Genomic DNA, 24,811 nt, shown 5'->3' with positions numbered 1-24,811 from the left:
ACACATGTGCAAAAAGGGAGAAAATACAGAACAGTTTTTTTTTTTAAATCAATCATCAAAATTAAATAAGCCTATCACAGAAATAATAATTTTAGACTGAATCCTTGACCTTCTTCTTCTTCTTCTTCTTCTGCGTCTTCTTCTTCCACTTCTTCTGTGTCTGGATGTTTCTTTGAGTCTTTCAACTGTTGATCGAGCTGAGAATTTTCTTTTTTTTCTCTGCTCAGTTCAGTTTGTGTGTGAGTGTGTCGTGTGTGGGTGTGTGAGTGATATTTCCTAGAAGGATTGCATGTGCTGTTAGCTTTCGACAAGTAATGCCCAAAGCACTTGGAGGGAGATGCTTTAGGGCTAAATTCTCTCACGCGACTGAGAATGCAGTGAGTTCACTTGCTCAGTGGCTGCCCAGCTGCCATGTGTGCTGTCAGTCAGAAGGGTCCCAGGCTGTGTTCTCAAACAACCCCGGCAACATCTCAACAATTTTCAACAATAGAATTCCACGGTGCAGCGACCACGTGCTTTTGCCTTGAGATGCAACATTTCACTTGAAACACATTCAACTTATCTCAAGAAATCTTTACAAAACAATGAATAACATCTTGAAACAAGTTAGGTAAGTTGTCACAAAAATGTAAAATGATAATGTAATTAGTTTGTAAGATAATTTGACTGTAAATATTCTGAATTAAACTTATCAAAAAAGTTTGAAAAGAACAGATGCCAAAAGTTGAAAACGTTTGAAAAAAAAAAAAAATAATTGGGTTATCTCAGTTTGCATGTGAGGTTTTCAGCAGGTATTTGGGTTATTCAAATAAGCCCTCGTCAGATCGTTCACACAATTTCCCCAAAACACAAACAAATATTTGGCCAATGTGTAGAATTAGAATTACAGAATCTGAGATGGTTGCCATGGAATTTGACTATGTTGCCCTTGGGCAGTGCTTTCATTCATGTTTCTCAGAATGCCTGGATTGTTCAGCTGAATGATGTTTTTGCATGGCAGCTTATGGAAATCCATCATTCCCAATAATTTCCATGAAAATATAAAAGAAATTGTTCAGTGGGAGCCCAGCAAATCAAGAACGTTGATGTGCATGGGAATGGCTTTTCTGTGCATAGTGAGTTTGTGTTTGGTTACTGCAGTGGTTCCAGCTGCAGCATTTCTCCTACCAGTCCCTTAATGAGAGCAGTGCAGACAGAAAAGCCTTTATCAGGAAATCTGTCTCTGTGCGACCAATAAGAGTGTCAAAAACTCACTGCAGATAAGAAGTACAATGGTAGTACAGTGGCCAATGTCACTCAGGTATTGTCTTTCGTTGTACAGGTAGAAGTCACAGAACATGCAGACACTGAGCGTTGGAGGACATAAACACACACACACACACACACACACACACACACACACACACTGCTGATTTGACAAGATGCACTCTGTAAAAACAACTATATATCAGTCCCACCATTTTCCAAAACAGTATCCCGTGACCAGTATCAAGTTTCGCTGTATTGTCCCTCTCTATAACTGTCTGTATCATTATGGGGACAAGACATATCTCTTTTAAATATACAGTAGTTAAAAGATGTGGCTATTGGCATCAGGCCTTGAGTAAACCTTTCATCTGCTTTGTTGCACAAACAGCCACAAAATCTTGCTTTGAATCTTAGCAGGTCTGAAGATAGAAGTCTTTTGAAGTTTGATTTTAAAAGCCAAGATTTGAAATAAATGAATGAACTGAAAAAACAACAAAGAACTCATTTAACTGATTTACCTATTTTCAACCCATTTCTTACCTTGAATTGGTTGTGTTGGCACAATGATAGCAATTGGCATTATCTACATCAACAACAATTGTTTCCCTTGTTTCTGAAGAATAATCCACTAAATCCATTTAAATCTGTAAATAAACAATGGCTGGTCCTCATAATCTGGACTGAAATATTCATGTAGCCTAATGGAAGTTTGAATAAAAACAAGCAGCAGTACTTGGAAAAAGTTTGATTAACAGTTCTAACAGAGAGGGAGAAGGGAGGGGAAGCAAGAGGGAAAAGCCTAATTGTTGTTTTTTTTCATTATGTAAATCTGTAAATACGCCTCAGTTCTGTTGAGAGTAGAGTGGAGAGGAATGGAGCATCGTTTCAGTCCAAAATCTGTCTTTCAGTTCCGTGTCTATGCTACTGATTGCCAACCAGAAGTCTCTTCAAGTAAGTGAAAAACAGCTTAATGTGTATATCAAAATCTCAGAACTAAATCCTTCCACTGTTGCTGAGGTATTTGGTTGTGAAAGAGATCAGCCAGTCTGAGTGGAGCAGTGTTCAGAGAGAGAAACGCAGGCCAGTCTCTCCTTACTTCTCTGTTTTCTGCATTGTTATCCATAGCTTTGGTTCAGTGGCCCAAGGCGACGGACTTGGGACATCAAACTCTCTCTATGTAGTTGAATCAAGTTGTCAGGCAGTGTTACTATCATTCAACATAGTGTATGCTAAAGTGTTAGCATGGAGCACCGGAGTCAATGATCTCCTGGGGACACATGGGTGACATTTGGTGTCTGTTCTCATCACTGAACCGGTAAGTTGACGTATTCCTTTAAGACACTTATGACTCTTATGTGTCTTCAGGTTTAGCACGTTCCACAGCTAAGTGTTAACAGTCCCAAACTGGATGACTAGAGGTGCTGGTAACCCTGGATTAACTGGGCTTTCTGTCTGGTCCTCTTTGGTCAATATACGACAAGTGTCATATCTGGTAAAGGGGTCCAAAATTCATAGCACTGGCATACCTGAGGTCACCTCTTCCTCTCAAACTATATGTTTAATGTTAAAACTTTTTGTTAATTGGTAACGATGGGAGTCCCAAGGCCGACATTTTTCTGATTTGCCCCCATATATATATTTAGATATCAGTATATATACCGGACGAGTGACATTAATATTAAATGGTCAACCTGGGCAACCTGCAAAACTACTCCTTTCAAGATCAGAGAGCAAACTGTGGTCCACTTGGTGTCAAAGTTCAGTGTTTAACTGGTGGCATTCTGTGTTTGGAGCATTGTTGTCCACCATGTAGAACACAGAATTTAAACAAGCCTGCTTTTGATTATAAGGTGACAGCCAGTAGGTCATTCCTGTGGTGGAGACTGGGAGGGAATTAACTCAGGATGGACCTAGATAGCACCTTAAAGGATACACAGACTTTTTGGGAATTTGGACCGTTGGTCACCTTAACTAATATGTGATGACAGGATTGGCACCAACATTATCTCTGTGTAGATAGTCTGGTGCGCATGCTAATGCTTTAGCATACAGTATGTAAATGTTGGCAATTAGCATTATCCTAAATGTGAGAAAATGTAGCAGCTCTAAGGATGGTTAGTTAGTTTTAATGACGCAAGATCTCTCTTACCGCAAGATTTCAGGTGTAACTTGTTTTGTTTACATAGGAAGTGAGCAAAGTGAGCCAGATAGCTTAAGTTTTTGTGCTGTTGATTCGTAATGGACTTCACTAATGATGAAGGTTGAGATTTTGTTTTCTTAAGTTATGAATCTACAGGATATAGAATAAAAACCAAAACCAACTTTGGAATACCAAAAGGCCTATCTTCATACTTTGGATAATGCTATTTGCTATACAATAACATACTGTATTAACATGTGCACCAGACAGAGTACTGGACTCACAGAGATGATTTTGATACCAATCCTCACATCAGATATTGGGTATGGTGACCAATGGAACAAACTCCCAAAGGCATATTTTTTCACCCCTGGATCCCTGGATACTGTCCCCTCCCCTTGCCATTTATGATTGAACACTTCCTGACACTTCCAGCAAATGTCGTTGCTAAAATCTGCGCTATGGAAAAGGATGTTTATCATCATATGTAGGAAGCAGTGTTTCCCTTACGTTTGACTGGGTGGGATGGGCTACACTGTCTGGAGGAGTTGCTATCATGCTTAGAAATGATTCCTCTGTGTTGGTACAATCCAACCTCTCCAGCATTGTTTGGTGTTGTTTGGTCGGGTTGTCACCTGTCCAATGGCTCACCAAGCCGGTTTGACACAGTCAGAGTTTCTTCAGTATTTCTCTAAAATATCTGAGCTTTGACTCACCTCAAAATGCTCCCTTAACTTACGCCATAGGCTTCTTTTAAAACCATCAAGGAAGTATTAGCTTCCTCCCAGCTTTCTCTGGACAGAGTGCTCACTTGCTACTGGAGGCAATTTGGATTTCACTCTTAAGTTTCCATTCATCTCTTCCTGTGAATGGCCACATCAGAGACCAGAATTACATTTGGGCAAATAGTGTGAATCTACAGCATCTCAATTAGGAGAGATTAGGAGGGAACATTGATTATCTCAACATACTTTTAAATCATATTCAACTCAGTATTCAGTATTGACTTATGTTACTATGTCTAATCAATATTTCTTTACTAATATTTTGGCTAAGATATCTTATTTCACATATTGTGTCTTGAATAATGAACCAAGCCTCCAGGACACCCTGCTGTCTATCCATAAAGAAATATGGACATCTGCTGGTTGACATTATTATTGCATAGAAGACTGCATGCCAATGTTGCAGCAACAGAGGCTTATACCTCACATAGCCATATTACCCTAACTTAAGTTGTGTAAGTGCTTCAGAACTTAAGAAAGAATAGGAAAAAAACTGTATATGTGACTATATACAGTATAACTGTGTATGTGTACTCAGAATACTTTAAAGTCTATTGTGAATAAATGAATGAATGAATGAATGAATGAACAAAAGAAGATCACTCTGTATAGTCAAACTGACTAAAACAGACACCTTATGAACACCTTATGAATGACTGTGAGTCTTTCTGTGCCATGCTTGTGATATGAGTTGTGTGTGTCTTTTTGTGTGTGTGTTTTAAAACTTTCTAGATTTCATATTTCCCACAATGACACTTGTCCTACTGTTTGTCCCTGACTCCAAGTGTTTTATTGTCATCATTGGTTTTCTGAAACTTATAGAGCAAACTGGGTTAGGGATCGGTTATTCGGCTGTGTATATCTGTGTGTGTGTGTGTGTGTGTGTGTGTGTCTGTCTGTCTGTCTGTGTGTGTGTGTGTGTGTGTGTGTGTGTGTGTGTGTGTGTGTGTGTCCTCACAAGGATAGAAAGATGAAGAAAATCCTCCAAAGTGAGGATATTTTGGCCAGTCCTCACTTCTTTAAGGTTTAAGGTTTTAAGGTTAGGGTTAAGACTAAAATATGATATTATAGGGTAAGAGTTAAGATTAGACATGCAGTGGTCAAGGCCAAGGTTAGGGTTAGGTGTTAGGGAATGAATGTAGGTCCTCACAGGTATAGTAATCCAAATGTGTGTTATTCTGACACCAGAGTCCGGCAGACAGCTCAGCAGTGCTGTGACATTGTTATATGGGACTGAGGCTGAAAGGCTGAGCTGGTGTGCATTGTATTCCTGCATACTGCTAAATATCACTCTACCTGATATGCAGAATGTCGAGCGCTGCTTAACGACAACCCAGGGCTTATTGGAATAAAATGAAGAGAGAGAGAGACGAGGGAGAGAGAGAGAGGTAGAGGTAGAGGTAGAGAGAGAGTCAGACAGGAGGAGACAGGCAGGCAGACAGGCAGACTGTCCAGCCGACAGAGATTTGCAGGTTGATGCCACCACTCTGCCAAGTCAGTCAGGGCAGGTGAAGGTGTGTGTGAGCGTGCCGCGTGTGTGTCTCAGTGTCCCAGCTCTGCGCGAGTGTGTGTGTTCAGCTCTTGATACTGGACAAACGTCCCAGGACCTCAACACCTTAGCATTTTAAAAAGTACCATGGAGGGGTCCCGACGACGCTCTGGTGAGTTTGACTATTTGTGTGTGTGGTGTGTGTGTGTGCAAGTGTGTGTGCACCCCCCTTCTTACAATAATATGTTCATGCTGATTGCATGCTTTGCATTCCAGAAACACATTGAGGCATCTCTCTATGTTCATATGTGCATGTGTATGTGTGTGCCAGTTTGCATGCATGTGTCCATTGTTATGAGATTGTGTGTGTGTGTGTGTGTGTGTGTGTGTGTGTGTGTGTGTGTGTGTGTGTGTTTGTGTGTGTGACCTTCAGCCCTTTGTGCTGCTAGTCAGCTTACAGTGCTCCACAGAGCTTAGCCAGCTATTAATAGCATGTTAGCTTCTGCATAATTACTCTGTTATTGTTGCTGTCACACCACATCCTGCCTCCTGGTGGCTTTACATCTTCACATATCTCACATTATTGAGTTATTTGCCACCTCTGAATATATCAGCTACCAAATGACTTGTGAAATAAGCACTGATGTGACACGGATGGGATATTTCAGGATATTTCTCCTTCCTGCTGCTTCCTTTGCAAAACTTTCCAATTAACCGCCAATTAGCTTGTTTTTGAAGAATCCAAGCCAAAGAACTCCCAACCCGGACTAAATGAAAGCACAAAGTTGTAAAAAGGGACAGTCTTGCTTGTTGGTTAGCATGTGAATTTGTCATCAGCAATAACATTACTGTATTGATAACAAAGCCAACAGCCTAGCATCATTATCTATTTTTTGGGGGCTGAGGGATGTAGCGGGTATTATAGGTGTTACTGTTGCCTCTCTGTTGGGAACTAGAGCAGCTTCACTTGGTTTGTCTGAGGTTTTCATGACTTTCTCTATTCTATTCTATTCTATTCTATTCTATTCTATTCTATTCTATTCATTCTGTTCTGTTCTGTTCTGTTCTGTTCTGTTCTGTTCTGTTCTGTTCTGCTATATTATGTTATGTTATGTTATGTTATGTCATGTTATGTTATGTTATGTTATGTTATGTTATGTTATGTTATGTTATGTTATGTTATGTTATGTTATGTATAGGTCATGTCCTGCATGCTTTGTTCTATCAATGAAGCAGACATAAATCAGAATGAATAATCTGGATTAGCGTGTGTGTGTGTGTGTGTGTGTGTGTGTGTGTGTGTGTGTGTGTGTGTGTGTGTGTGTGTGTACCGCAGGGAGCTCTACGGTATGAGAGTAAGAATAACAAACTGTTGTACTTGTTGAATAACAAAAGTTGTACTTGTATTATAAGATGCATGAGGTTGTAACATGACTTTACAAACTTTACAAACACAAAGCTTTCAAGTCCTTCTTCTGCAAGAGGACACTACCAGAATGGCTGCAAATATTTCCAGTGATTCACAAAAAATAATTTGTCATATCTAAATGCATGCTTACAAATACAAATATTTTCACTTGCAAAAACTAAAAAATCTATCACAAGTTTGCATTTGTGTTGCAACCTTACAACATAGGGTGCGCATACACACACACACACACACACACACAAATTTTGCTCCTCAGCTTTATGCATTGAAGTACACATTTGCAAATTTGTGTTACAAGTTTGCAAGTCATGCTACAAACTCACACATTTTATAACACAAGTACAACATTTTTTGGCAGTTTGGAGCCTAGAGCCTTTAACATTAAATATAATTATGCAATAAATGGTTTAAACTTATTATGATAGTGTTTCCTCACTGAAGCTTGTGTGTAATGAACGAAATGTGATGCATGCAGAACTGTCTAATTTGCTGCTGAAATGTTTTTCATTACACATATTAAAATGCTTTCGAACTTACTCTATTGGATTTTGGATTCTGAGTTTAAACGTGTAATGTGGTCTGAGTGTAATGTAATATATAGAGTACGTAGTGTAGCACAATGTAATGACAGTAGACAACATGGCACAGCATAGCAGAACACTCAACATACACACTTGGAAAACACGAGTAGCGTTTGATTTATTTTCTCCCGCTGGTGATGTGACCGCTTTTGAGTCTGTTCAAGTGTTTGGCCGGGTGAATCAAGCGCACCTCAAGTAATTCAAATATGTGAGATCATGTTTGAATGTATTTTAGCCAAGGCTGAGCAGAAACACCGTGCTGTAGCTGACACAGGATTCAGAAACTGAGTACGCCTCGTAATCTGAGAGGTGTGTGTGCTTCAGAGAGAGAGAGAGAGAGAGAGAGAGAGAGAGAGAGAGTTGTCCCCTTTGTTTCTAAAGGTGACACCATGTACATTATGCTGCTCTCTCTGTGTCAGCTCAACTTGCATGTCAATTCTATGTATCTTACTTATTTTATTGTTACTCTCTTATTTTTGCAAGGGAGATACTAATTAAATAATTAAGTACTTCTATTTAACTATTTATTTTTCCCCTACACATTTATTTTTACCTCATGTGCTGATAATCAATGTTGTTGACAAAACATCGATTGACTCTGAAGTCCAATGTTATGCTGCCACAGAGCAAGTGACCATTGCTCATAAATGGATTCTGTTGATTTTCCCAAACTATCAATCCAGCCACTCTGTGCATGTCTAGAATGAGTTTACCATCTTGTGGCTGTGTGCTGTAGTCAGTTAATATAACAGCATTTTTACAGTGTTAATGGGCCAAAACACTGTAAAAAATGTACTCAAGTAATAAGTTGTATGTCCTGGGCTCAGAAATGTATTTTATCCAGGACAATTAGTCAATCAGTACCCTTTGTTGCAAAATGAATTAAGTTCAATTAATTAAAGTCCTTGTATATTTCACCTTCAGGATCGGGATGTACATTTATATCTGTGGTACATTTTTACATTTTAGGCATTTGGCTGATATCCTTACTCTTTTTTCATTTTGGCAATGTCTTTGTTGCTTAGCGCTCATCGCTGTGGTGTTTCTGCACTGCTCTTCCCAGAGATCACCTGTCAGTCAAACTCTGTCCAGTACTGTGACGTCTTTTTCCTTGGATTTTCTCTTGATGCAGTTTGAGTTTCTCTTTTCTCTGTCTGTTCAGCCCTGGTGGCTATCACTGCTCATGCGAACTACCCAGTTCATCCTCTGTCTATTAGTAAAGATGGTGCATCTCTGCTCATAGAAAGCAATACATTTTTGGGACTTTGGGATAATATGGATGACATTTGGTCGACGACATCAATAGAGAAAGTTGTTACTCCCCTGTTCTCATTTCTAGGAAACCAGTGTGTTTGGCACTCTGGTGTTCTGTTACCGCATTTGCTCTCTGTCCTGTTTTCCTCTCTGTCACTCACTTCTTGGGATTCTTGTACCCAAAGACACAGATATAAAAGCACAGCCATGTAAACCACATATTTTTAGATTGTTGGTGAACCAAATCTCCCATGCTGACTTTTAACTACGTCTATGATTGCTAACTCTGTAATGCTAACAGCCATAGAGAAAAGTTAGCAATAATAGCCAAAATAGTTACCCACAAATATCAGTTTGCCTTTGGTATATGGAAGAGAGAACTAACCCTCTGTCTCAATCTGATGCATTCACTTGTGCCATTTTGCATCCCCAGTACAGTTAAATCAACAGTTTACAAGGAGAGATACACAATGAAACAAAGGATTCCTGCAATTATCAAAATTTCCCCCTTAAAAGCCAATTACAGATCTACCTGTGACCCTAACCCTTGCAGATTGGGCTTGTGGATTGACCAGAAATCTAGACATCGAATTCCCTTCAGTTTTGTTTTAGAGGCAGAGCATCTGGCTTGCAGCTTCAACACTGGTTTTCCCAGTGTGCGCACAAAACCCCTGACTCTGACTCTCAAGTTCTTCATTCTTCACAGCCTTTTCAGCTCAGCACCCCCATTACAAAATTCAATCTCTCCACCATGTCATGTGCATCCGCAGCACAGTATTCCTACTTATTGCTCTTCATTGATCTCTGAGTCTCTTTGAGGCCTTGGTTTCCTCATGGCAATAAAGATGAGCCAAGAACAGTGCGATCTAGTGTGATGACACTCCGAACCTAATAGGCCAAGGCTGGGGCAAAAAATAAATCAAAAGGAGAAGGAGCTGGAGGCACGTCCCAACCTGCTACAGTGTCTTTCCCAGGGTGCACAAGTGCCATTTTTCAGTCGGGTGACAGTATAAAATATGAATTCACGTGGCAAACAAAAGTACAAATGAGATGGTACTTGAAAAATACACAGATGGAAATCTAACTGTGGGGGATGAGTGTGTATCCTTCTAGTGTGTTTTTCCTATTTAGGATACCTCCATCATCCTCTGTCTGACTTACCCGTCCACTACTACTGCTACTACACAACAACTACAGTACTACTAGTACTGTTACTGCCACTTGTTCTGTTTATTGCTGCTGTACTTAACCAATGTGTATTCGTCCATCTATCCTACTAGGAGATGAAACTCGCAGAGAGTCCAGTCCATTCATCAACGCAGAGAATGACAAAGGACACTTCTATGATGGCAAGAACATGGCCCTGTTTGAGGTAAGACTTTTTAAACATTATACTTTTTTCCTTTCCTTTACAATATTTTTTTTTGTTTTTAAATCCCGTCTCAAAACACATTTTTATTTACTACTTCTTTATTTACTACATCTACTTTTAACTCAGTATGAGAGTTGCCTTTCTTTTTCTTATGGTCTTATTGCTTTTATTATTTTATTGTCCTTTTGTCTGTTAAACTGGTCTTTGTTGATATTGTGGTGTTTTTGGTTTTTGCTATTTTGACTGTACAGCACTTTGGTCAACTGTTGTTGTTTTTAAATGTGCTTTACAAATACATTTGGATTGGATTGGATTGGAATTGGAATTGGAATATTTTTTTTCAAAACATACTTAACATTCTTTTTATAGTGATTGTTAAAACATTTGATGATACATTTAGTGAAAAGCTGTACATTTTGTTTTATCATGTAATAGACCATGATCTGCAGTATAAAAAGATGATATCATTGCACTGTGCGCTGTAACATTTCTGAAAATCTCGAAATCCTTGGCCGGTGGTAGGCCAGAGGTTAGAGTGTGGGTGGGGACAGTGAATGAGTAGTGATGAGCTTAGTGAACTTTTAGTGTTCCTTCATTCATTCCCCATCTTTCTCTCCCTCGCTCTGTAGGAGGAGATGGACAGTAACCCCATGGTGTCATCTCTTCTCAATAAGCTGGCCAACTACACCAACCTGTCCCAGGGTGTCAGAGAGCACGAGGAAGCCGAGAACGAGGACGGGGTCAGGAAGGTCACCGTCATGGTACGGACGCCAATTTTGACAGTAGCTGTTTCCATACAGATACCATTTTTGAGCCTACATCTTTTGTCAATGTCAGTACATAGATGCCTTGATCTTTAAGTGGGCAGTATACTTGCTGCGGCGACACATTTCACCAGGTTCTTCCAGACAAAAAGGGCACATTTGTGTAGAAAGTGAAGCCCCGCGTTAGCTTTGGATTCTGCATTGTGCATAGGCTTGCTAGCCGAACGTGACCATCTGCAATCTGGTCTAAAATATCATATAATATTGCTTGTGTTGTGTTGAAGCTTCTCTGTAGTGGCAAACATCATCTGTGCGGCTCCTACATTCTCCTTTCCTCTACCCCGGTTCATTGTCTTGGTTTACATCTCTGTGCTAACATCGCGTGCTAAAATCTTCGTCTTGTCTGTGCTAAACTTCCGCTCTGTTTAAAGATATTAACACTATACAATGAATTCATTTTTTCCATAAAAATGTTTTAAATGAGTGAAACACCATTGGAAAAATCTCAAATTTTCACCTATTTTTAAAATGGTATTAGAATAAATGACTTTGAATTGGCAGTGCATGACTTTTTTCTTTTTGGGTGTAGGTTGAAGTTGCCAATAAACTGAAACGGGTGTCAGTATTGCTGCCGAATTTAACCACTAATGGTTGAATATGCTATATGCAGGATTTTCTTTATTTCACTGCAAAATGAGTCGTGATGGTACATCCTTACACTGACAAAAATGAAGCGTCTTCGAGGTTGATTCATACAATACCCCTTCCAGTAGACAGTAACCTGTAAGATAGGCATCAAAAGCAGCAGGGAGGGGAAATAATAAAATAAGCTGATTGAAAGTACCTCCCAGAGGCTCTACTAGATTGTAGCCAACACAAATAATTTGGTAATGATGTCGTGATTTAGAGAAAATCCGCTCTAGCAGCTTTGCTTGCACTCACTGGTCTAGTTTATCTTTAAAGGGTTAAGAAGTAGCAAAAAGAGTTTTTGCTGAGTCATACTTTCTCTGATAGTAGTCCCACATGTCTGTCTTCCTTCAAATACAGTGTGGACTTTGATCTTTGGGATGATATCATAGTAGCTAAGGCAACTAATAAAACAGATATCTCAAGAATGGATAGGATTGCGGGCGAGCGATCTGTCACTTTTTAAACGTTTCTTCATCTTAAAAGATTTTTGATCTGCTGCATTTGACGCCTTGGCGTTTTCTTTGAGCTTAGCTTTTCAGTATTTTTTTTCAGGATTTCTTGTGTATAGCATTAAGTGGCACTTAGGACACTGACTACATATGGTAAGAGAATATTTTACAGGGGAATCTTTGGTTAGGATTTGGACTGAGGAGATTGAGAATGTGTCATCGCTCACCCCCTGATGACCCAGACTTGAACCACTATTGTAAATCATTATTGTAGTTGAGAACATAACACAGAGAGAGAGAGAGAGAGAGAGAGAGAGAGAGAGAGAGAGAGAGAGAGATTGCTTGTCCTGACTCCAAGCCTGAATGAAGACTATATACATCTAAGGATAAATGCCTGTATTTTGTGCATAATCAGTACCAGGAAGTAATGACACATTGGTTAGTTGATACATGGGTCAGCTATTTCTCAATATTCATATTGAGAATGTAAGAGCCATTTTATCACTGAAGTTATTAGTTCTGAGGAAGAGAGGAGGAAGCAGTGTATGTGGCACATAAAACAGAGATAAAACAGAGATAAGTCAGAGATAAGTCGCGGCAGAAAGCGAGAAAATCCACATTCTGACATTTAAAACATCTTTATGGAATCACTTGAGGTTCATGTGACAACAGAGATTCTTTATTTGAAAAAGAGCGATGGGTGAGTGGGGGTTAGGGTATCGGCTAAAACAAAAATACCATCATTTCACAAATGAAAACATACAGCCTCATTCCCACATCACACATTTTCAACATCTTCTCCTTGCTTGGCCTTGTGTGTGGTGTACATAGCCAGCTTTACTGGGCCAAGGAGGAAATTGGACCAAGTTCCCCTGAGACTGAAAGCATAAAAATAGTGATTAAACAAAAAAAAAAAAACATATTGCTTAGTAAAGTGCACAATAGGGCCGTGATCAGATAGGATACTTTTTTTCTCCTGCATAAATGCAAAGCTCAAATGCAAAGAAACAGCCCTCTCTGTTATTTGTGATGCAGCGGTCGCTAATATCCAAGAAGGCAAGAGCTCAAATGGAGCATTACATCATTCTTGATGCTATGTACACAAAGTTTGACAACAACTTTCCACTTTTTGCTGTAGTAGTCCTGTCATTGAAGGAAATAGGTCAACTAAGTTACTATGTTAGCTAGAGCTCGCGCCTTGATCAAAACAGTTGCTAGCAGTCTTGATGTTGCTAAATTTTAGCAGCTAAAAACATGCCATTAGCTTAAGTTAATATCACTCACCAGGACAGTGTAAGAGGCTACTTACTCTCCCCCAGGTGCTGCTAATTTTTTTCTCTCTGTCATGGTAATAGCCTGGAAGTGAGTCCACCCCTTAGTATCAGGCCTTTCTGCTAGCTGTGTAACATTGACTTACCTGACATAGAGGTTATAAAGTGGCTTCTTCCCAGCATTGGCTACACTGAGTGGCTGGAGTCCTTGAAAAGAGAGCAGTTGTCCTGCTCTCCTACCATCTAGAGGTTTTGGAGAGACTGGAAGGTCAGTGCAAGTCTCCTCTACCATCTCTCCAACCATGTAGCTGTGTGCAGCAGTCTTCAGGGTCTCTGGTAGAGACCTGCGGACGTTTTCCAACAGTTCACCAAGTAGTCTCACTGACCTCATCCTACTTTGAGCTAAAATCAGGTCTCCTGCATTTACCTTGTCCCGAGTCCAACAAATGACCTAATTTATGGGAATGGAATGAAAACAATGTAGAGCAGTCTCCTTCAACAGAAAAAGGTGCTTGTCCATACAAAGCCACCCCGTGCATCATAGCACCTAGGGCAAAGGCTAACCAAGTCACTCTATCCCATAGACTGTAACTCTATCCTTGGGATAGAGAAGGCACTGAGCTGCCTGGTGTCACAGTGCTGCCACCCTACTGGCAACAGGAGGGCTCCTGGAGGGAGCCAATGGTGTCCATCCCAGACAAAAACAACAGACTTCTGTATCCTCTGGAGAAAAGGACCAGGAAGGTCTAAGACTGTAGCCTAGACCTCCCATTTAACTGTAGCTGGAAGTTGATGGTCTAGAAACCTGAAATGGAGCTGAACAATATTCTCCAACAGGAAAGCCCTTAACCTTTGACCTTTTAAGTTTTATTAGTTTCCAGATACAGTATGTCACTCAAATGAGGGTAGCTAGTGCCGGTTCCTAAGCACCTGGAATTTACCTGATATACAACAACATGACAAATTAAAATATTAAGCTGCTTTGCAATCACTTCTTTGTCTATGTTACCTGTAAAAATATATTTTATATGCTGTAAAGTGCCAGTGCAAAAGTATTGATGCTGCCACTAAAACCCCCACTATATGGTAGCTGTGGTGTTATCCAGGCCCAACACACTGTCAGAAAAAAAAGTCCTGAAATTGCGCCTTTTTTTCTGAGAGTGTACTGAAGGCGTGTTTTAAATCTGAAGTGAGTGACTAACAAGAAAGAGACTGATCTGGCAGAAAGAGAGAGAGAGAGGAAGAGAGAGAGAGAGGGGGTGGGATGTACAGCACACTGCACTTCATAGAGTGCAGTCAAGGGAACACAAGAAACACAAGAAGGACTGTTCATGAATGGTATGTACACTTTTCGTTGTTGGGATGGGAAGTAGAAGTGTGTGTGTGTGTGTGTGCGTGGGTGCATTTATGTGTGTATCTCAAATGACTGGTTGTCAGAGCAAAATTTGAATTTGCCAAACAACTCCTCTGGTGTCAGAACAACAATAAAATCTCCTTTCCCACAGTGGCTTTAACCCAAAGATGGAGGATTTAGGGTCAAATCTGATTTTAAAAGCCTGTATGTCATAGTGCAGGCTTGGTATGCATCAGCACGCTTCTCCCCACAGGTCACTTGGTAAATAGGATTATGTACGGAGTAATTTGATTAATGGGGTGTTTGTGTTTCACTGGAAGTCTCCCCTCCTAGCCTTTTCTCTCATCTGTCTCCCCAGTCGATTCTCACCTGTGTGTGTGTGTGTGTGTGTGTGTGTGTTCCCAGGGCCCCCAGATGGGAACGTTTATCGGGGTTTACCTGCCGTGCATGCAGAACATCCTGGGTGTGATCCTCTTCCTGCGTCTCACCTGGATTGTTGGCACAGCAGGAATCCTGGGCTCCTTCGCCATCGTCTTCATGTGCTGCGCCTGTGTGAGTAACATACAGCAACAACAACAACAACAACAACAACAACAACAACAACAACAACCTACTGCAGTATCCCCATGCCTGAGCTCCAAAGACTGCAAAATTGTCAGAAAATTAGTCTCTTACTTAAAGCTGGCAACTTCGACAAATACTTTATCAAGCTAAACACAGAGTTAACACCGTGTTAATAAGAGTGTTAATTAACATTAGTGTTAATAGGTGTTGATTTATATATAAACACTGCACTTGTTTATTTTAACGCTTTCAGAGTTTAAGAGTAACAAAACACTAAACCCAAATCTGTGTAAAGCCTGACATCTAGTGGTAAAAAGCATGCTACTGAAATGGCCATCTGCTATTGGCTGATCTTTGATGCCAGGTGATGTCACCTTCTAAATACAACAGGTGGTGACATCAACTGGCACCAAAGATGAACCAATTATTGAACAAGTGGGGGAATTGACTTATCCCAATTTTATAAATTAAGAGAGGATTCAATCACCAATTTTGGGGGGGTAACGCAAAGGTAATAAACAAGTAGCGTAACGAATTACTGCTCCCAGGGAGTAATAAGTAAAGTACTACTTTTTAAATGATTAATGAGCAATACATTACTTATTTGAGATTACTTGCTGGCAGTATGAAATTATGTTGTCTTATAGTTATTTGCACAAATAATACAACACAGCTCTTTCTCTTCTGCCACCCATAATTAAAGTTCTTCTCTCTTTCGCCCCCATGCAGACCTTGCTGACAGCCATATCAATGAGCGCTATAGCAACCAACGGAGTTGTTCCAGGTACATTATGAAATTATGAAAACATATAGCTGATGAACTATATAAAACATATAGTTCATCGATTGCATGCAATGCAGTAGTTTCATGCACCACTGACATGTACTTGTTTTGAAAGAAAATTGAGTCATTGGTCTTGATCAACAACCCTATTAACCTTCTGCAGATATATTATGGTCATTTTGTGGTATGGGGCATTCAAAATCATCTTTATTGCCCCTTTAAAAAATGTGAAACGGAACGTGCATCGTACGTTTTGAGTGCGGGTCATACTATTTATGTTGTTTAGTATTCAAAACTAGAAGAACAAAGACCATGTAATCATTTTCAGTTTTTGAAGTAAGAACTGCACAAGCCCATCCTCTATTGTCTCTTCCACCTTTACATCTCTCTCCTAAACATTCCCTCCTCAGCAATATGACGTGAAATGTGGTGAAAGAAAATAACCAAGAAAAATAAAAAGGAATCCATTGTGTATTTTTCTAACTGGGATTCAATTTCTCCCAAGCCGGTGGCTCCTACTACATGATCTCCAGGTCTTTGGGTCCGGAGTTTGGAGGAGCAGTGGGTCTCTGCTTCTACCTTGGAACCACCTTCGCTGGATCCATGTACATACTGGGCACCATCGAGATTCTGCTGGTATGTTAACAACACTGAGCGACTGGTAGACAAGAGTTTGTCCATTGAAGTTTTCATGTCATCCCGCGATCTGCTGCATGGCAAGTGCACCTTGGACCTTGTCAATGCACGGTATCTCACCATAGCAATGTTGTGGAGGGCGTTGTTGCTTATTTGTCTTTCTGTTTGTCTCCCTTTCTCCGCCTTTCTCTCTCTGTCTCTACTGTATCTCTTCTCTCAGACATATATTGTTCCAACAGCAGCAATATTTGTAGCGGATAATAAGGAAGACGAAAGTGCAGCACTGCTCAACAACATGCGCGTCTATGGCAGCTGCTGCCTGGCACTGATGGCACTGGTGGTGTTCGTAGGGGTGAAGTGAGTACACACATGTACATACACACACACACACACACACACATACGCACATACACATACTCAAACACTTCTTACCCTCCTGTCTGCAGGTATGTGAACAAACTAGCCCTGGTGTTTCTGTCCTGTGTGGTTCTGTCAATCATGGCCATTTATGCTGGAGTCATCAGGACGGTCATCGAGCCACCAAACTTCCCGTGAGTCACAAGCGACTAAACAACCCTCCCTCTCATAAAGCATTAATATGTTTTCCCACGAATGCAAAAGCAAGATCCTCTTACTGACAGGAAGCAACTCGGTTTATGGGAAATATGTTAATTTTGAGAAACAATAGCATTAACAAGAAAGACAGTGGCATGAGATAGAGGCTACCAATCGCCTCGCCCGTGGTCTCATTTGTTTACGGTGATTATACCATAATATCATAATTGATTTGACAGTGATATATTGATGTTTGAAAATGCCACACATAGCACCCTTAACAGTTGCCATTGTTGTCCTGCAATCACAGAACCATTAATGGGGAAAATGCTAGGATACTATCTGTAAAGTTCTCCCACTGAATCCAAATAAGAGAAGGATGTTTTATCAACCACTGCATCAAAACATAAAATGAAAATTCCCCCTGGATTCAGACGTCCCTCTTTGTCTTTCATGTTCAGCACTATCTGTCGTCCAACCATTCCCCAGATAACCCTAACTCTACATCTGAACAGCAGATAGCACCTGTCTCATGTCTTACTACACCATGTTCTCTCCTCTACAGAATCTGTCTGTTGGGGAACCGTTCTCTTAAGAACGACGACTTCGACAAGTGCTGAAGACAGAGGTTGTGGAAAACCTGACTCACACCACAAAGCTCTGGAGGCTCTTCTGCAACAGTGAACACCTCAACGCCACCTGCGATGAGTACTTCCTTAAAAACAACGTGACGGAGATACAGGGCATACCTGGCTGCTGAGTGGAGTCATCAAAGGTGTGGAGGAATCCGTTATTTCCCGTAGCATGTTCTCTGCAGACCACGCACTCCATTAGTTTGTTCATGGGATTGTAAACAGCCAGCTTCTTGGGGGATCCATTTTCAGTGCAGCACCTTTTCTCACAGAATCATCATTCGTTTTTTCTTGTTTGTCTTCGTCTTGCATTTTTTCACAGTACTCATTAGCTGTTCCTAGTGCCTTCCCTGCATGCCCTACACAAAAGTATAATGGTTCCAACACTGTACCACACATAATGAAAGGCGTGGTAACTTGAGGCTGAAACATACTATTTAAATGCGTGAGGAAGGCACATTTCTACATTTTAAATTATAGTATAAGTCCTCATAGTCAAGAAAAAAACTACTGATGAACAAGTATGAGGTTGTGGTGTATTCCCAATAGGAAGCAGTAGCACAAGACAGTCAAATGGGACAAAACCAGCAAATGCTGAGGAAGACTCTGGGAAATGTCAGCTGTGTTTAGGCTCCAAATACATTTAAATCTACTTTGAGCATAATTTGTGTCCCTGTGTGTGCTTCCCCTTTGTGAGTGTCTTGCACTAGGCTACATTTTAAATGACCAAGGATCAAATCGACTTTACACCAATCCTTCCCCAATCCTAGATGTATTCATCCAATCACCCAACCCTACTGCCTGCTTGTCTATCCCTCCTCTGTTCAAACCCTGTCAGGGAACCTCAGCACAGTTCCAGCCAGGTGAGCGATCTCTCCGACTAATGATCCATGTATCTGTCTCTCTGTCAGACAACATGTGGGCGACTACGGTCAGCTGGGTATGTTGGTAGAGAAGAAAAGCCAGCTGTCTGCAGAGTGGAGGACAACTCCAAAGATATCTATAGGCCCTACGTCTTCACGACATCGCCACCTACTTCACTCTGTTGGTGGGAATATATTTTCCCTCTGTCACAGTAAATTCTATAATATTCTATTCTATTCTAAAATATAAAAAATAATGTTTTTATGCACTAAAGCATCATTGCCAAAGGCTGCAAATGCGTCAAAGTGACACAGAATTAGTACACTAATCCTATTTGAGAGTTTTCTTATGTGCAAAAATGTGCACAAATATGATTAAATTGTAACTTGATGATGAGTGAATCGTTTCGTTTTTTTTGTATGACTCTTAGCTAACCTTTGTATATGTGTGTGTTGTGTGTGTGTGTGTGTGTGTTATTCTAGGTATAATGGCTGGTTCCAATAGATCAGGCGATCTGAGAGATGCCAGAGGTCGATCCCTATAGGAACTATATTGGCCATCGTCACCACCTCCTTCATCTGTATCCTCTATGCTTGTGCATGTGTCGTATACTGTATGTGTGTATGTTTGTGTATGTGTTTTTGTTAATATATGGGTATGATTTAAAGTGGTAATTCAATTCAAGATTCTTATTTTTCTCCATCTTTGTTGCTCAGCGCTCATTGCTGTGGTGTTTCTGCACTGCTCTTCCCAGAGATCACCTGTCAATCAAACAGTACTGTTACGTCTCTTTCCTTGGATTTTCTGTTGATGCAGTTTGAGTTTCTCTTTTCTCTGTCTGTTCAGCCATGGTGGCTATCGCTGCTCATGCTAACTACCCAGTTCTTCCTCGATTGATTCCAAGCAAACCGCTGTTACTGGTGCTGCTAACGCAAAACGCATCACTCCTGTGTGTCAGAGGATTTTTCTCAGGAAAGAGCTACCAGACACCAGGTGTTTAGAACAGCAAATGTAATCTCTGAAGTGGATATAGGTTGAATCACCATTGTTTTATATCAATCAGAGATAGCAAAACAGAATTTATATGAAAATGTGTGACTATGACTTTAAAGTAAATACACTGTGTATATATTTCCATCTTAACCTCATGGTCAGACATCTCCTGTGTGGTCTTGTTTGGAGCCTGTATTGAAGGAGTGGTGCTGAGAGACAAGTAAGTGAAGCTTTTTAAATTATAAATTCACTGTAGCCTGCTAGCAAGAGTGAATGGTGACACTTTGGCACTTTGTTGCCAATCCGAATACTCAAACTGCCACTCCATCACTGGGTTTTGCCAGTTGGCACAGATTTTATCATGGGAGATCAGTGTCCCCTGTGGAAATAATTTGATGATCAGAGGGAAATCCAAATGGGCAAAAGGGAAATCCCACACTCCCTCCAGAAAAATCATACCTTGGTCATACTGTTAGACTGAGCTGAAATAGACCAACAGCATAAAAGAAGCCATTGTACTGCAAGCCAAGCTGTGGCTATATTAAACAGTAAATACATTGGTTGTGTTTACACATCCATGCTAATGCATTTCTTATCGACTTGTTGCGTGATAAAAGCAATTTTGAATGTACATGTGCACATGCAGTAGAGAGATATGTAGATATATCTGTGATTGCGAGAATATTGTACGTTTGTTTTTAGCGTGGATTACATTGAGCCTTGCAAGTTATTAGGGACACTTCATTTGACCTGAGTTAAATGTAAAATAACAAAGTATTTCACATTATGTTGATGGATGGATAAAGTACAGACACAATACGTCCTTGAGATTGTAAAGATGTAAGAAAAACTGTCAGGACAGACAGATGGGTAGGTTGGAGCTAGCCTATGTTATAATAAAGAAAATGGAGATTACTCTATTTTACTTTTTTTTAGTTTATCCAATTGTCCTCAGCTTCAATACTGATGATAGTTTTCTCTTGAAAATAGAAACATATGCTTTTTCTAAATTGGCGCTGTTTTGCAGTCAGACTTTATGCAGTCAGAATCGAGCCCGAAATGCATAAATGCAAATCGAAACATGTCCAATCAATTTGCTTTATTCACATGGCAGCCATATTTGATTGCAATCTCACTCAAGGTGGGAAACCCTACTTGGAAGACAGCAAAGCAGATGGAAACATCTGCATCTCGTTCTTTTGACAAAAAAAGAGTAAAATATACACAAACATATTTGAAATAAGGGTAGAAATAGAGGCCAAATACTTGAGACGATTCAAAGGCTACAGCAACTAGATTTCAGTTGCTTTTAGCATAAAGTCCATGGCTTTTGCAGCAATAAATTTGGTTTTAGTGTCAAAAGCGTTGTCGAACCAATAAATCACTATGTTAAAAACAAGGGGTCCTGTACTGCTATTCAAGAGTTTCATTCCAAAATGAGATGTCCACCATCTCAAGATCTTTGACAAAATAGGTCTGTTTTTACAGATAGAATGAAATCTTGACTGATGAATTTCAGTTTTTTTTCCAAAATGGATATATAGTGCTTTAGAATGAAAATTTAGAATGTGTGTGTGTTTTCTAGGTTTGGCGACTCCGTAAAGAAGAACCTGGTCATTGGCACGCTGGCCTGGCCGTCACCCTGGGTGATTGTGATTGGCTCATTCTTCTCCTGTTGTGGGGCGGGCTTCAGAGCCTCACTGGCGCCCCCCGGCTGCTGCAGGCCATCGCACGCGACGGCATCGTCCTTCTTACAGGTCTGTGTGCATGCAAAAATACATACTACTTATATGTATGAAAGGGATCTAAATTTTTTTCATATCTCGTGGTCTTATGTGCACGCATCAGAAAACCACAACAGAAAACTGAACCTCATTCAGAAAAGCTACTTTCAGACTCGTTCTCATCCTTCCCCCGTCTTCCTTCATTCCATCTTTGTCTCTCTCTCTCTCTCTCCCCCTCTCTCTCTCTCTCTCTCTCAGGTCTTCGGTCATGGGAAGGCTAATGGCGAGCCGACCTGGGCGCTGTTGATGACAGCTGGGATCTGTGAGATAGGGATCCTCATCGCTTCGCTGGATGCTGTGGCGCCCATCCTCTCCATGTAAATGATCTTTAGAAAATATGGAAATCAACTCCAGCTTCTATCCCAGACACTCCCAACCTTTTTCTTCTCCCAGCCAGTGCAAGGCAGGGCCACATGATGTGCTTAGACCAACTGAAAGTCAGGAAAAGCAAGATTCAATGGGAGTCTGTAGCTGAGTCTGACCTCTGACCTCTCTGTGGAGGGGGGCAAGAGAAAGAGAATTTCCCTATAGGGATGAATAGAAACCTTAGAATCGGTGCTAATTGAGTGCTCTGTTCATCCACATAGCCTGTGTATTGATCATTTTAATATGTGTTTGTGTGTGTGTGTGTGTGTGTTCAGGTTCTTCCTCATGTGCTATCTGTTTGTCAACCTGGCCTGTGCTGTTCAGACTTTGCTACGTACCCCCAACTGGAGACCTCGCTTCAAGTTCTATCACTGGTGAGAACAGCTATTTACTGTATAACTAAGTAATTAACTTTAACTTAACTTTTAGCTTTAGCTTGGCATGCTATTACACACAAAGATATTACTCTGTATCAGTCAGAAATAATAGGGCTTCATCTTACAGTAGCAGGGCATTGGACCCACAGATCTATACACACATATACCCACAGTCTTTATCATTTAACCTGTAATAATAAAGGTATTTGTGTGTGTGTGTGTCTTGCAGGACCTTGTCCTTCCTAGGGATGAGCCTGTGTCTCTCACTCATGTTCATCTCCTCCTGGTACTACGCCCTGGTTGCCATGGTGATAGCGGGCTGTATCTACAAGTACATTGAGTACAGAGGGTGAGTATGTGTACTTTGAACTTTTAACTGTTGAATCAAAAGAGTATATTTTGATCAAACTTGTTCTGATGTAAAATGTTAAGTTAAATTAACTTGGATTCATGGCGTTTTGTCATATTATTGAATACCACCTGGCAAAAGTAGCCTAGTTGTCCAAACTCTCATTAACCAGGGGGAAAAAATAACTCTTTACACAACCAAGATACCTTTTTTTTTAGTTTTCTTCAAAGTAAGATGTGAAAACCCCGATTGTTCACTGTGTAAATGCAGCCTATGTCCGTTTTGGACCAGAGTGTTTGAGCCCATCCAAATCTTGCAAGCTACCTTTTCACAGTACTCAGCATCTCGTGTTGCAAAAATGAAAGAAACCATTTCTGCCCCATGACCATTTTTGCTTGTCATCCCCTCTCATTCTTTCCCATCTTTCCTTTGATGCTCCAAATTAAAGGAGCGTATCGGGCTAGTTTCGGGGGTGAATCGTGGAGGGGCTTTCCTAGTGTCATCCTGCATCACATGTTAGAATACACAAATAGCTACTGTTCACTCTTTTGTCACAGTTTCAGCATCAGGTTGTGGTTACCTCATGCTTCCCAATTCACAATACAGTTTGAAAGTTCATCTAGAATCCATCGAACACACCAACAAGAGACTTCAGTTTGTGTTGTATTTCCATCAAAGCCAAACTTTAACCACTGACGGCGTGCAACATGGCAACTTGAGATTGTTTTCAAAAGAAGTGGAGTTACTAGCAGTTGAGGCTGAATTAGGTCATCATGTCAGTGATAGATAACTTCTGTCAATGAAATATCAGTTCTTAAAATTAATTTGTCAGTTTCTGCCAGAACAGTAGATGAGACTTAAATTATCAGGCGGTAGAGAGAAAGTTGTTGTTAGCCACTAGGAATGGGTACAAATTTGAAGTTTAATACTTGTTTTATCCTTTAAGAAAACATATGTAAAAGGCAAATAAAGGCAAAAATGGCCAAAAAATTAATAATCTTTAAAAATAAAAAACAAGTGAAGTTTTCCTAACTTTGACCTTTGATCGCAGGGCAGAGAAAGAGTGGGGAGACGGGATCCGAGGTCTGTCACTCAACGCAGCGCGCTATGCCCTCATCCGCCTGGAGGAGGCGCCACCACACACCAAGAACTGGAGGTGAGTGTGTGTATGTGTGTTGGTGTCTTCGTGTCAATTTCATATATTCGTATGCCTTCCTACACTGATCACTTCATTCATTCATCATTTCTTGGGGATTTTGATTTGAAGGCAAAGTGCTGTGATCATTTTGAATATGTCAGACCATCTCTCTCTCTCTCTCTCTCTCTCTCTCTCTCTCTCCCTCTCCCCTCAGGCCTCAGCTGCTGGTGTTGTGTAAGCTGGACTCGGACATGGGCGTGAAACACCCTCGCCTCCTCTCCTTCACCACGCAGCTCAAGGCGGGGAAGGGGCTGACCATCGTCTGCTCCGTCCTGGAAGGAACCTACATGACCAGGGGGAGCGACGCCAAGACCGGAGAACAGGTTAGCTCATTCATTTTCTCTTACCTCCTTAATCCTATTCAGGGTCACGGCGAGCTGGAGCCTATCCCAGCATGCACTGGGTGGAAAGAAGGCCAAACACCCTGGACAGGTTGCCAGTCAGTCACAGAGCTAACACAGATAGACAAACACAGTCATATTCACACCTATGGGGAATTTAGAGTGTCCAATCCACCTGATCTGCATCTTTTTGGAGGTAAACCCGCGTAAAAATGAGGAGGACATGAAAACTCCACACAGAAAACCTAGGTCAGAAGTCAGAATTTGGAAATTTCAGAATTTGGAAATTTCCAGCCGGTAGGTCAGAATTGTGACCAATGTGCGTTCCAGTGGTCCAGTTTGGAAAAATAAATTGGGAAGAAACACCCACAAAATTTTCTTTGCCCAGCATGAAACACTGTTCTCCATGCAGCAGATAATGTCCTGTCAATATTTGAGAACGTTAGCTAGCTAGTTAGCATAGAATGTTAGCAACTGTATGTGCTATTTTGCGTCTCAAATTTATGTTTAACCATTTACCACCATGTGTTTTGACAATTTTA

At 40.7% G+C, this 24,811-nt stretch overlaps 1 pseudogene; it reads left to right on the top strand.

Annotated features, from left to right (window-relative positions):
• LOC139639777 (solute carrier family 12 member 7-like) overlaps nt 1–24,811 on the top strand; it is a 37,479-nt pseudogene that overhangs the window by 3,073 nt on the left and 9,595 nt on the right.

Source organism: Centroberyx affinis, unplaced genomic scaffold (assembly GCF_046629955.1).
Source record: "Centroberyx affinis isolate AG114_WGS23_722 - 3 ecotype Tasmania unplaced genomic scaffold, CSIRO-AGI_Caff_v1 ptg007680l_1, whole genome shotgun sequence".
Taxonomy (NCBI): Eukaryota; Metazoa; Chordata; class Actinopteri; order Beryciformes; family Berycidae; genus Centroberyx; species Centroberyx affinis.
Note: the sequence above shows the minus strand (reverse complement) of the source record. Positions and strands in the feature narration are given on the sequence as shown.